The sequence below is a fragment of the Pinus tabuliformis genome, chromosome 6, assembly GCF_031772625.1.
Source record: "Pinus tabuliformis cultivar Carrire ecotype Pingquan chromosome 6, CPIR1, whole genome shotgun sequence".
In the NCBI taxonomy this organism is placed as follows: domain Eukaryota; kingdom Viridiplantae; phylum Streptophyta; class Pinopsida; order Pinales; family Pinaceae; genus Pinus; species Pinus tabuliformis.
Window position 1 is genome coordinate 975,032,131 of NC_142292.1, and position 13,574 is coordinate 975,045,704.

The 13,574-nt window shown below is 43.5% G+C and overlaps 1 protein-coding gene across 1 annotated transcript in view; it reads right to left on the reverse strand.

Annotated features, from left to right (window-relative positions):
- The window catches only part of LOC149262253 (BSD domain (BTF2-like transcription factors, Synapse-associated proteins and DOS2-like proteins)), a 408,058-nt gene that overhangs the window by 94,941 nt on the left and 299,543 nt on the right, over positions 1–13,574 (reverse strand). The gene's annotated exons all lie outside the window — the stretch shown is intronic.

Consider the following 13,574-nt stretch of genomic DNA (forward strand, 5'->3'; position numbering starts at 1 on the left):
GTATAATACTATGATCTATCATGTTATTTTGGACTATAAAGGCCTTTTAGAGCCTGCTTCTTGATGTTTGTAACATTTTTGGTTCAACGATGTTTTGCACTAAGTGTTATTTTGGTTATATGCACTATTACTTGCTATATAAATGAGAACTTTTGCATATTTGTGTATAAATGGTTTGGATTCATATGGATGCACATGAATATATTTGTTATTCTTTAAAATATGAATATTTTATGTGCTTTTGGTAAACCAGTTTTTTCCGGTTTTGGTCCAGTTTCGATTGGTTCCCAATCCACAAGGTTTTTCGGTTCTGATAACATTGCCTGATCCTCAAGGTGGGTAACCCTCGCAAAGATGCAAGGACCCCTCCCGCTAGTGCGAAAGGAGCTCCCCCTGGTGGTGGTGGTGGTGGAGGTGGTGGTGGTTGTCCCCTCTCCACATGCGCTACGCTATCATCTCCACCCACTTCTAGCTCTACATCGTCCTCCAGGTAACTATCAGAAAAGAACTCAATGTAATGGACCTTGCCTTATGTGCATCTATGGCCTGGTGCCCATGGTTCCTGACCGATGAAACACAACTTCCTCCTCCGGAGGTCCCTCATGATCTCCTCATCCAACTGCCCTCGCCCTTGGTTGGCTCTGGGTGGTGGAGCCCTCGTGTCTCTTCCACTCTGCTGGAATCCCTGTCTAGGCGGTAACGGTGCTCTAGCCCTGGGTAGGGCATCCTGCAAATCTCGAGCCCTCCCCACTGTGTCCTGCAAGGTAGTGGGCCTATTGGACCTCACCAATCCCTTCAATGGCTCTGTTAGCCCCTCTACAAACATGAAGACCCTCTTGGCCTCTGATAGATCAGGCACCATCACTGACAACCTCAGAAACTCTGAAATGTAGGCCTCAACGCTTCTCGTTTGTTTGAGCCTTGTTGCACCCCAAAATGCTCCTCTGGGAATCTCCTTTCGAAACGCTCCAGGAACCTCCCAGTGAACTCCTTGTAGGTTGTCACTCCAGCATGCCCCATCGTGGTTAGCCCATGGAACCACTAGTCATGGGCTTCTCCCTCTAAATGCAAAGTGGCAATTTTAATTGCCTCTCCTTCCGTCATCTAATTAAGCTGGAAATAGACATCCAGCTTCTCAACCCACGCTTTCGCTGAGCTCTTGGACGACCCATCGAAAGTTGGGAGGAACAATCTCCCCATGGTGCACTGTAAATCGGTGCCATGAGTGTAGCTTCCTCCACCTTGTCCCTTTCCCCTGTTATTACCTTTCAACTGACAAAAGTCCCTGAAGGTAATGGCCTCTCTAAAGTCAGGCCCATATGACTAATACTCTACAAAATAGTCCCCCATGGGCATCTCCTCTTGCCCTTGTGGCCCTCCAGCACCGGATGCTATAAATGTAGGAATGGTGGACTTGGGTGGTGTGCTAGGAATGAGGGGTGCGTTGGGGCCATGACCCCCTTGGTGATGGGAAGTACTGGAGCCCTCACTAATTTGGAATTCCCCAAGAATCCCTTTGCCCCTATTGTTACTACAATTTTGTTGCCTCAGCTCCTCAACACCTTTAGAAAAATCCCGCATGGCCTTGAGAGGATGTTGGGAAAACTCCTCCTTTTTACTCCCTCTATCTCCCACGTTATCACCCATGTTTGGCCTTTCGACCTCTAGTTTAGCAACCTCTGAATCTAGGGTGATTTGTAGTTGCCTCTCTTTGCTTTTGTACCTCTGCCTCCTGTAAGTTTCGTTTTGTTGGTCTTCTGGTGTCATAGACTAATATTGCTCCCCACAGGCTAAGCCAAGACTATGAGCTTTGATTCACTGTAATATCCCTAAGGAAAATTTACAGTAATAAACAAAGGATGCATAGACAAAAACACATAGTAAATTTGCCCAAATATCAGAACACGAAATAGAGCCAAAAACTGCATTATTGAGCCATGTTATTGATAAAGCATGAGGTTAGAATGGGTGCTTGGAAAGTATGCACCTGGGCTTGCCCAAGGCAAGCTAGCTAAGCCCAAGTGAAGAATATGAAGTCCCCCAAGCGTATTGGTTGATCTCCCTTTGGCTTTGCGCTAAAATGCCAAGAAAATGAGCTACTGGCTGTGAAGAATAGTTGATAGGACCTCCTCTGATGCTCAGGAAATTACGGGAAATTAACCTCGGGCTCTCCACCAAATATACCCACAAAACCCCATGAAGTAATTTGTAGATTGTTGACTTCGGAATTTCGGCCCAATTTCCCTCAATGGCACTTTTGCTGGGTAATTCGACCCACCTGATAAATCTGTTGTTGAAAGCCCCCAAAATCACTGCAATATCCAGCAATTCTCCTCCCTAGACTCCTCAAGTTTCAACCCAAACTCCCTTCTCTCCTCAAACACCTCCAAGGGTTGTGCAGTGCTTGCATTGTTGCTGCTGGTACTTCCCCAAACTCGCACTTCGTTACTCCTAGATCGAACTGGAATGGATGAGACTCCCTCCTTGGGCTGGCACTCGAAGTCCACCGAAGCAAGGGTTGAGATTTCCGCTCGGAAACCTCTTGTGCTCAACAGCACTTGCAGACTTGGCTTCAGCTCAAGCGTGCTAGTCTAAGACAATTCTCAAATAATCATGAATGACAAAAATGAGTGCTTCTTCCTCTTTTTGTCAAAGAGCCTCCAAAATGCCCATGTGGGCCCAACTTCGACTTTCCCCCACCAAACTCCCTCCAATGAGTGTGTGTTTCCTTTGTGGGCTGCAATTCTCTATGAGTGGACCCCACGTACCATTAGTAGCTCGATTTTCCTCCTCTGTTCTCTAATGTTTGGGCTTCACTTTACTCAAAAATTCATGTGGGGCCTCCAAACGCACATTTCCTAAGTGCAAGTGCGAATTTAGCCAAAATTGGGCAAAATTGATATTTCCCCTTAACAATGTTGCTAAGTGGGAATATCACGTTGTATGTCTCGACTATCTTTTGCATTTTGTGCTACATTTCTTGTTGACAGTGGCCAAATTATGCTTTCTCATTTCTTTTTAGCTACATCAACCTTCGAGACATTGTTCTAGGCCCGACCCAAAGTGTGGACAAAGGGGAGGGCAGGCTAACCCTTTATGGACCCAACAGAGAAATTTGGACCCGGATGGGAAAAGTGATAAATCGGGTTAGAATGCGTGGAGGGGAGCGATGTATATGGAGTCGGGAAGCGGGACCATGCAACCAAAACTAGGATTCCCATGTAGTGACATTCCTAAAGCTAATAGTCAGTCAAGCAAATCCCAGGGGACTAGGATACAAGGCTAACCACCAAATCATGCAGAGGACACAAGAGTACAGACCTAGCCCACTCTTCCTGCGTAATCCCCCCACCAATCCATGCCCAAAAGTTTCCATGATAAGTAAAAAAAATCACTCAACTATACCAATGAAAAGCCATACCTTCGGGGTTGGGAGGCCCACCTTCAAACATACGATCATAACAGATGGGCGACGGAGCACATGGTTGGCTCAAGTGGCGGAGATGGTGGTACATCGAGCTATCTGGTCGCTACAAGGGGTTGTTGGCTGCCGGCTAAGGACCATCTAGGAGAAAAAAAAATTCCTATGGATACCACCCACAGGTGGTGGGTAACAGGCCTCTCTCGAAGAAAACTCGACCTCTCCTGTCTAGAGAAAAATGTTGGGAGAATTCCTCCTCCACATTTTAGAATCAAAAAGAATACTGATGGAAGTAAACTCCTGAAATATTAACTCCTTCAACTATTCTTAAAACCCTCACTGGTGTCAAACACCACGCTATCATTGTGCCCTCTTCACTACAATGATTGATCTCCAAGACTGCCTACTGAATTCCTTTATAATCTCTCATTAAGAAATCAACAACCAAGATCTAGACCTGGAATGATCTAATCGATGGCTAAGATCACTTAGAAACTTTACTACAAGTCTCTCGAGTAAAATCGACTGTCTCAATTATTACTAATTGATTAATCTATCTCCCTAAAATAAAACATAGGAAAGTAATCAAAATTGATTAATTAATTTAACTAAGACATTTGCATTCAAAAGAATAACTTGGGCTTGGAGATATTTTATGCTCTTGTGTTCCTAGCCTCACTGACACCACCTGAGGCTAGAACACCTATCCGAGCTACATCAACCAACACTCCCTCTTAGTGAGGAAGGCGTTCTACATTCAACAACATCGTGCTTCGTACTCGCATCTGGAATACCTATTTCCTTGAGTACCCCATGGCCCATTTCACTATGCCACAGCTCTCCTGGACTGCAACTACAAGCGATGAGTGCAAACTCATCCTCTATCTGTCTAGATAACTCATTTGCAATTACCATTGTATGCTTCTTTCCCTTCTTGTCACCTTTCTTCTTGTGCGCGAAATTGTTGCAGTAATGGCCAAACTCATGACAGCGATAGCACTTGATCTTCATAATGTCCTTTTTCTTTTCCTCCTTGGAGTTGGACGCTTCATTGGATCCCTTCTTCACTTTGCCCTCTCTCACAAGAGCAACATTCTCGTTGTAATCTCCCTTCGGCTCAGAATTGTTGCTAGTACCACTATTGCCTTTTGCTAAGTTTACAAGTGCAATATATACAAGCACTAGTTTCCAAAATACTAATAATTACTTCAAACGATATAGATCTTCTTTTAACAATTTAACTTTATCATTAAGCAATTATACTTCAAAAATTCAACCATAAAACCATAAGGACAATAGAGATCACAACGCACAAGAGAACACAAGAATTACCCTAGGAAAACCCAATTGGGGGAAAACCCGCAACCTTCTTCTTAGAAAAATTCTTTAGTTCAACAAGAGATACATCTAATGCAACTAGTCAACTATGAGGTCAAACTGACCAACAATGCTTATGGTCAAACATGGTCAACATCCCTCAAGTCAAACCTCCAATCTGCCTGCGGCTTGGCATGATCTAATCTGTCCTAGGCCGAAATTCGGCCTGCCAGAAACTATCTAGAAACCCAAAAATTTGGCCTCCCAATCTGCCCAAAAATTCGGCCCACCCAGATTATGTCATCTAGAAAAACTGCACAAAAACACACATGTGAGCTATAGGAGAAAGGGATGCAAGTTAGAGAGAGAAAGAGAAAGATGATCTTCGTGCTTCTTATCCTTTGCTTGGATGCCCAGAAATTGTCTTTCTTGTATGAGGTCGAACGGTGCCGTTGTGAAGGAGGTCGAATGCCTTTATATAATGTTACGCTTGTCCATAACGGTTGTGTCTCTTCACTGGGCCAACTTGACTTGAGTGAAGACCAACTTGACTAATTTGGAGCCAAAAATTCAAATTTTTAATTTCAAAATTTTCTCTTTTACATCTGACATGAAGAACATGTCTTATATAAATTCTTTCAAGGGCTAAATAATCAAAATGACATCAAGAACATGTATTACAAATTCTTTATACATTACAAGGGCTAAAATATAAATTATGAAGACCTACCATAGCTACAAAATTCAACGCTCCTTAGATAGGAAGGTATTCATAATGACTAGACAGATGTTCTTTTAGTTGAGCAAATTTCTCTAAGAAAATGTTATAACAAATCATCACCATAATTGGGTCACAATTATGACACATGGTAAACCAATAGCATCAATTAATTACCATAATTGGGTTAGTACTTCAAACTTATGGTATATACTCACCATAATTGGGTTTGTACTTTAGACTTATGGTATATACTCACCATAATTCAGGTCAGTACTTCAGACACATGGTAAATCATTAGCATCAACCAATTAACATAATTTGGGTCAGCACTTCAAACCTATGGTATATCCTCACCATAATTCGAGTCACTGCCTCAAACACATGGAAAATCATTTAGCATCAACTAGTCACCATAATTCGAATAGATACCTGACACATGGTATCTAGACCAGTATTGGTCCACCATCATTCAGGTCAATAACACATGTTGAATGACTAAAGGCCAAAATCTAACCACATAATCTAAGGCCCGATGCTAAATGAACTTGATGCTCTAGGACCATTCTTCCTCATTCAGGTCAACATACTAGACACAGGAAGAATAATTGTCCTCTACCAAACAATTCTCCCTAATTCAGATCAATATACTTGACACAAAGTGAATGTCAATCCATGATGCTATCTCATCAGCACTCCCTCTCAACGAAAGAGGCATTCTCAACAAGTCCAAGCTTGCCCTTGAAGTATACAAACTTCGGTTTAGACAAAGGCTTTCTATCAGTGATTTGCTCATCAGTAGGGACATATTGGAGTTGCACTGCTCCCTTTAGTACCATGTCACGAATGAAGTGGTACTTGATCTCGATGTGCTTCAACCTATCATGGAAAACTGGATTCTCTGTCAGCCACACACAGCTTTGATTATCACAATATATCACAGTTGGCTTGAGCACATGATCAAGTACTCCTGCAAGTAACTTCCAAAGCCACACTGCTTCACAACTCACTAAACTCGCTGCGATATATTTTGCCTCGGCAGTACTAAGTGCAAAAGACGTTTACTTCCTGCTCATCCACAAGACCATAGTGGCGCACAAACTGAAGCAACCTCTAGAATTACTCTTTCTATCTTAAGGACTCCTTGCCCAATCTGCATTAATATATACCTGCAATTGTATATCATCGGTTGAGACATATCTCAGACCATAATCAACTGTACCATGCAAATATCTCAATACATGCTTTGCTACAATCCAGTGATGATGTCTCGGTTCCACCTAGAACTGGTATTAACCAAATACATCAGCGAGCCAGCGTCTGACCTGGTATTAGCTAAATACATCAGTGAGCCAATCAGCTTCTGATACATGGATGGATCTACCAAATCTGACTCAAAGTCTCTCAATTTTCTCAAATTTAGCACCATGGGAGTCGCAATTGATTTACATTCCATCATTCCAAACTTCTGTAGCATCTTCATAATATTTTTTCCTTGAGCAAGAAAGATTTTGCCAGGGTTCTGCCATACTTCTAGTCCCAAATACTAATGCATCAACCCAAGATCCTTCATATCAAATTCAAAAGCAAACTCCCTCTTACTTCGAATAATGAGATGCTTCACACCTATCAAAAATAAATCATCAACATATAATAATAGAATCACGAGTTCATTCTTCTCAACCTTGAAATGCAGGTTTAGATCAGCATAACTTTTGGAGAAACCAAGTCTTGTCAAATAATTGTCAATTCGTGTATGATAGGCTCTCAGTGCTTGCTTAAGTACATACCAAGCTTTCCTCAATCTATAAAGGTGAGACTCTCTTCCATGGACCTCAAAACCTTGAGGTCGCTCTATGTACATGTAATGTTCCAAACTTAAATAAATAGTGATATGCAAAGCAAAAACAATTTATGGCACAAAAAATTTAAACAATCAACAAATGCTCATTAAAACTTTGGAATTAAGAACCAGTTGAACCATTTTATTAATCAATAGAGAAAATACAATAGTATGGAGGAATGCACCTAGGCTTGCCTCAATGGCATGTGTGACAGAACCCAGGTGTTAATACAATGATCTCAAATGCTGGAAATGACTGCTCCTATAACACTTTGCACTGCCTAGAACACTTCACTACTACTTGGAAAGGAACTGCAAGAAACTCCTCATCCGGTACTCAGAAAATGATGAAACTTCAGCCACAAACTCCTTGGCCAAAACCCACAAAAACTCAGAAATGGTTTGGCCCGATTTGGACTTCCCAAAATCAAGCCCCAAAGGCACTATTCAATCCCCAACAATTCTACACTGTCTGCTGCAAAGATACGACTTAAACCCCACCTCCGGTGCTCAGAAAATTACAAAACTTTATATTTGGGATCCTTGTGAAAAACCCAAAAAGGATTTTGGTTGGTTTAGACTTCTGAAATTCGACCCCCTTGGAGCCCAACCTCAGCTGCAACTGCAAAACTCGAACTGCTGGAAACTACCTGTAAATCCTCTTGGAAATGCCCCCAAAGTGCTAGGTTGACCCCCTTTATCCAATCCTTGACTTCTTGGGTGAGTTATTGGCATAAGACACCTGCTCCTAAGCTCCACGAAAAACTGTTAAGTGGCCTCTGCGGTGTCCCCTAACCCAGCAATTTGCACTACTCAAATGTTGGCTTTGTTGGCTATAAAACTCAACAAGAATGTTGGTTTATTGCTGCTATCTCAACTCTCTAACTCTCCGGCAAACTATCTAATCTCTGCTGACCTCTATCTCCTTTTGTGTATTCTCTAGCTGCCCAAAAATATGCACTCCCTACTCTGCGTTGGTTGGTGGTGCTATGTCACTACCCCGGAACTCCTGAAATCCTTGTAGAACTGCCTCTCTAGGGTGGGCACAAATGTTACCTCGAAGTAGAGGTTCAATCTCCCGCATGATTGATTTGTGGCTAAACAATCGGCTGACTCAGCCAAACAGCAGAGTGAACAGTCAAGTGATTTTGTTTGCAAGATGTATGAATGAATCCCGAAATGAGAGTTGCTCCCTCCTTATAACTCCTTGGGCCTCCCTTGCCTCATGTAGGCCCCTCCATCCACCTATTCGACTTTCCCTCCAAGCTATTTGAATGGGCCAATTCGAATTCCCATGTGGGTGGTCCCCACATTCCACTAGCAAACCAAATTAAGTCGAATGGCCTCCTAAGTCCCTAAGTCGAAAATGATGGGCTATCTTCCTTAGCCAAAAATGTGCAAAATTGTGTAGCAGCACCCTGTTACAAATGTGTTTGAGAAGGCACATGACAGTACACTCCCTCCAGTAATGTCCAAAATTTTTGAATTGCCTTGTGGTGAGATTATCTAATGTCCCAAATGAAGAAAATTTGGAACAGGAACATCACATAAAACTAATTATGCATTTAACAAAAGATTGCCATATAAAATTAAAGACAAACATAGCACTGCAATCCATAACACATTGAATAAGAAAATTCTCAGCGTTATTATACTAGATAAGTGGGGCTTTACATGCACAAACAACCCATGTAGCTGAGATGAAAAGCTGGCCTCAAATAGATCTACAATATTGCCGCAAATCGGCCTCCAAAACAAACCGAAAAAACAATACACTGCAACCTGTGAACTCTGAATGGATTCAACAAGGGAAAAGATGGGTGCCCGCCCACTCTCATTGAATCACCCGAGGGTTTTTGTCCTGGGGCTACTACTAGAGTAGAGAATTGAGTTCTCAACCTCACATACAAGAAACAATATCAAAACCAAGATGTCTCCAAATGATCTCCTCCTCCCCTTTTATAGATCTAATGGATAGACCTCCAAGCCTCTAGAAGCATCTTATTTTATTAGTTTATTATTATTCTAGAAGGTCCTCTATTGACCTTATCTTAAATGAACTTTAATTTTATTTTATTTCACTTAAGTCACTTTTGGCCCTTTTTCTCCAATTAATTATTTTTCCTTTAATTAAATGACTAATTAAAGTCATTTTTAACTAAGGAAAATGGCAAATCGCCCACCATACTCTCTTTGGCCACTAGAAGTCTCTTCTCAGCATCCCATCCTGTAGATCTTCTCGTTTCAGTTCCAACAAGCTATTACACTGAGATGTTCCATCAATTAATCTCCTCAGAATGCCACCTCGAGCTTAATTAATTAAGTTATGCCCAATAACAACGTTGATTTCTGAAAGTTGTCGAAATGCGACGGAACAAAAGGCAAACTATGCGAATGATGGAATATGTCAAGCGAATACCATCAAATCCCATAAAAACTCCTCAAAACTTCATCGAGACCCTTGATGACATAAACCTGCTCCACTAACCTAGCCATCTCCTGCCCTGGAAATCCACCCAGGTTGTACTATGAAGAAGAATAAAAATGGGGACATGACAGTCCTCCCACCCCAAGATTGCTTGCCCTCAAGCAATCCAAATCCGGTGGCCCGACGCCATCGAGACCTAATGCCAGGATCCCACACAAACCACTAGATGATGCTCTGCTTCTGTGTCAACCCACCATGAACGGACTCCTCAATGCCCAGATCCCAGACCAATCTCCGACAAAACCTGTCATCAACAAATCCTCCTGGATCCCAATGCCACCAAGAAGGAGCATCAATGCTCCACAGCTCCTGCTGTGTTATAACTCTGGCTGTGAATGTTGCTATAATTATTTTAATATCTCCTTAACATGGTAGAATCTGCCCAAACCAATTCTGGGTCTTGGAGATCTCATGTGCTTTAGCCTCTCCGCCAATTTTCATGGCTAGAGCACATCCGATGCTACCCCAAATCAACACTCCCTCTTAGTGAGCACTGTGCTCTAGTAATACTCCACACTGAGCATCACTCTGATTATACGACACCGGTACATGTGCTGATGCTAGGCCTCCCCGCCCAACATCCTCTGCACTACTACATTGTACTGCTATCCATGGCTCTACCACTGCCATTGTTGCATCCGTGTTGCTACTGATCCTTTCTCCCAACACTGCATCTGCACTGCAACCCCCTCTCATCATGCTGCATCCTGCTACTACACTGCAACTTAGTTACTGAGAAGTAAGTAGTTGATCCACCCAACTACTGACATCCCTGTCAGGCTAGAAACACTCCCGATGTTGAATCTCTCTCTGTCGCTATACTGTGCTCCCTTTACTGCCTTTGCGCTGCTGCAACAACTTCATGCCTCTCGCACCGCTGTAAACCTCTCTATGCCATCCTGCACTGCTGCAACCTCCTCTGTGCCTTTCGCACTGCTGCAAGCCTCTCTGAGCTACCAAGGACTTCTGCACTTCTATCACTCTTTATCGCTTCATCCGCATCTGTTTCTACCGACATCCACCATCCTGCTACTCTCACTTCGGGGCTCCCATAGCCAGGTATAATCCAAGAGTTTGGGTACCTCAAGGATCCTGCCCCTCATCGCTTGTAGTCCTCCTGACTACAGCTCGATATCTCCCCACCTCTTCTCTAGAGGTACATGAGCACTCATGGCACAATCATCATCCTCCTCTACCTCCTTTTCCACCTTTGTTGGCGTTGCCTTCAAGTCAGATGCCTCTCCCTTATTCTTCTTCCTCGGACACTGATTCGCATAATGCCCCAGTTCCCCACAGTTGAAGCACTTAATCTTGGAGAGGTCCTTTTTCTTCCTCTTCTCCTGCTTCCCCGCAGATGCCAGAGTTGCATCCTCTTCCTCTTCTATCTTGACCCGAACTCCTTTGTTGCTACTTCCCATCTTGGTCAGCCGTCTGATCTCTTCTTGGCAAAGAGTCGCCCACAATTCTTCCCAATCTGGAAGATTCGCTCTGCCCAGAATACTCTGGACGAATGTCTCCCACTCCTCGGAGACTACATTTAGAGCGGTCCTCACCATCAACTCCTGATCCGGCATGGCCCCTATGGAAGTCAGTTGGTCCCAGATCTCCTTCAATCTGCCAAGGAAGCGAACTATTTGCTCCCTCTTCTGCATCTGGTATGACCGCAGCTGATTCTCCAGTAACATCTTCCTCTGCACAGAAGTGTGTTGATACAATGTCATCAAGGTGTCCCACATTTCCTTTGTCGTCTCCTTCTCGGCAATATGCTGGACCACGTGATCCTTGACCCCATCAAGGATTATGCATTTCGCCTTGGCCATCACATCCTCATACTTTTCATTGTCAGTTCGGTCAACTGGGATAGCTACGGTTCTCAAGGCAAAGGCCTTGATGCGATGTCTATCTAGAATGGACAAGATCCTGGCCATCCAGACGACAAAGTTGGACGCCCCATCCAGCCTGTCCTGATCCCTCAGTCCACTCATGGCCATCTCCCTTCTCTTCCTTTTGACTCCTCTGAGTCTCTACTGCCCTCCTGGAAGTTCTATCTTCGACTCCTTCTGAGTCGCTACTTCCCTTTGAGTCTCGATTTCCCTCCTGGAAATCCGCCTGCCAACTATCGAGTCGCACCTCTCTAATCTCCTGTGCACCTGCAACACTGATCTGGATTTCTTAGCTAGAAATTCACCTAGGTAGCGACTCCTTCTACCTTGGTTTTGCCTCATTAGGTACTATTCTGTCTCAACGGCAATAGCACCCCACCAGCTTCACTCCCCGCAATCTGCCCACAACTTCCTATGCCCCAACAACTGAAGGACTGAGCCTCTGGGCTCTGCGGAATCCCGACACTGGCTGAATCGCTCCACTAGCCAACTGCGTCAACCCTCCTAGTCTCTGGGTGGCTCTACGTGAGCCTCTTCTGCCCTCCTTAGCCTCTGCGTTGGCCTCTCTCTGGCTCGAACGGATGATGCAGTTCTTTTGCGTCAACCCTTCTCTGCTGCTTTCTACTAGGAATAGCTTCTATCACTCGGGACAGTTGTTTCTACTGTAAATGCTCTGATTCAGCTGGTGCCTTCAGCTCTCCTGTGATCTGCAATGCTTTGATACCATGTTGAAATTTCTAAGTATTACCTATTAGAAATTTTATCTGTATTCTCTAGTTTATTTCGCCTACTTGTTTAATTACTAACAAGTTATTTACTCATATAAACACTAAAATAAACACAATACAGTCTCAACCATCTACACATCAATCGCTGAAAGAAATAGACAAACACACAAGTGACAACGTTATTTTTGGACAATCGTCCCCGAAAAAACCCAATGCGGGAAAACCGATGCAGCAATTTTGAGGGTTATATTATTATGCAGTGTTTATGAGTACAACTCGGTGCCAAACTGGCTCACCCAACAGAGAAAATAATCCGGCAGTAATATCTCTCTATTCGGAAGTAGATATTCGAAAAGTCTGCCCCACGAAACCCTCTACACATTAACAACTGAAAGAAATAGACAAACACACAAGTGACACCGTTATTTTTGGACAATCGTCCCCGGAAAAACCCTATGCAGGAAAACCGATGCAGCAATTCTGAGGGTTGTATTATTATGTAGTCTTTCTGAGTACAACTGGGTGCCAAACTAGCTCACCCGACAGAGAAAACAATCTGGCAATAATACCTCCCTATTCGGAAGCAAATATTCGGAAAGTCTGCCCCACGAAACCCTCTCCAGCACAATCTGAAGCTCAGCGTCAGCTCTCCTGGCCTTTGCGTCAACCCTCTGAGGCTCTGCACAGCCTCTATGGCCCTCTGCATCACTCTTGTAGCCTCTGCGTGGATGATGCAGGCCCTTCTGGCCTCTACGCAGTCTCTTCTGCCTCTGTGTGGCTCCCTCTAGCTCAGTGTCTGCCTCTCTGCCTCTACGCTGGTCTTCCGACACTATCTCTGCCTCTCTACCTCGTACTCACTGCCCCTCACTGCAAACTGATCACTGATTCGATTTCTCTTAGCAAACCCCACTCTAGAAAATCGAATGACTAATCACTCTGGTGTGTTCTCCAACTGACCCTCAAGCCTCCTCTTATACTTTTCTTGTTGGTCCTTCAATGACCGAGATTACATCTCTAATCAACGGCTAAGATTAGATTTGGCTTGATCCATGTCATTTAGAACCTTCTAACCCAGTTTTATATTAATACCCATTAATATTTTATTTTTCCAAAATTTAGACTTAGGAACTCCATTAAAAATATTAATTATTTTAATATCTCCTTAACTAGGTAGAA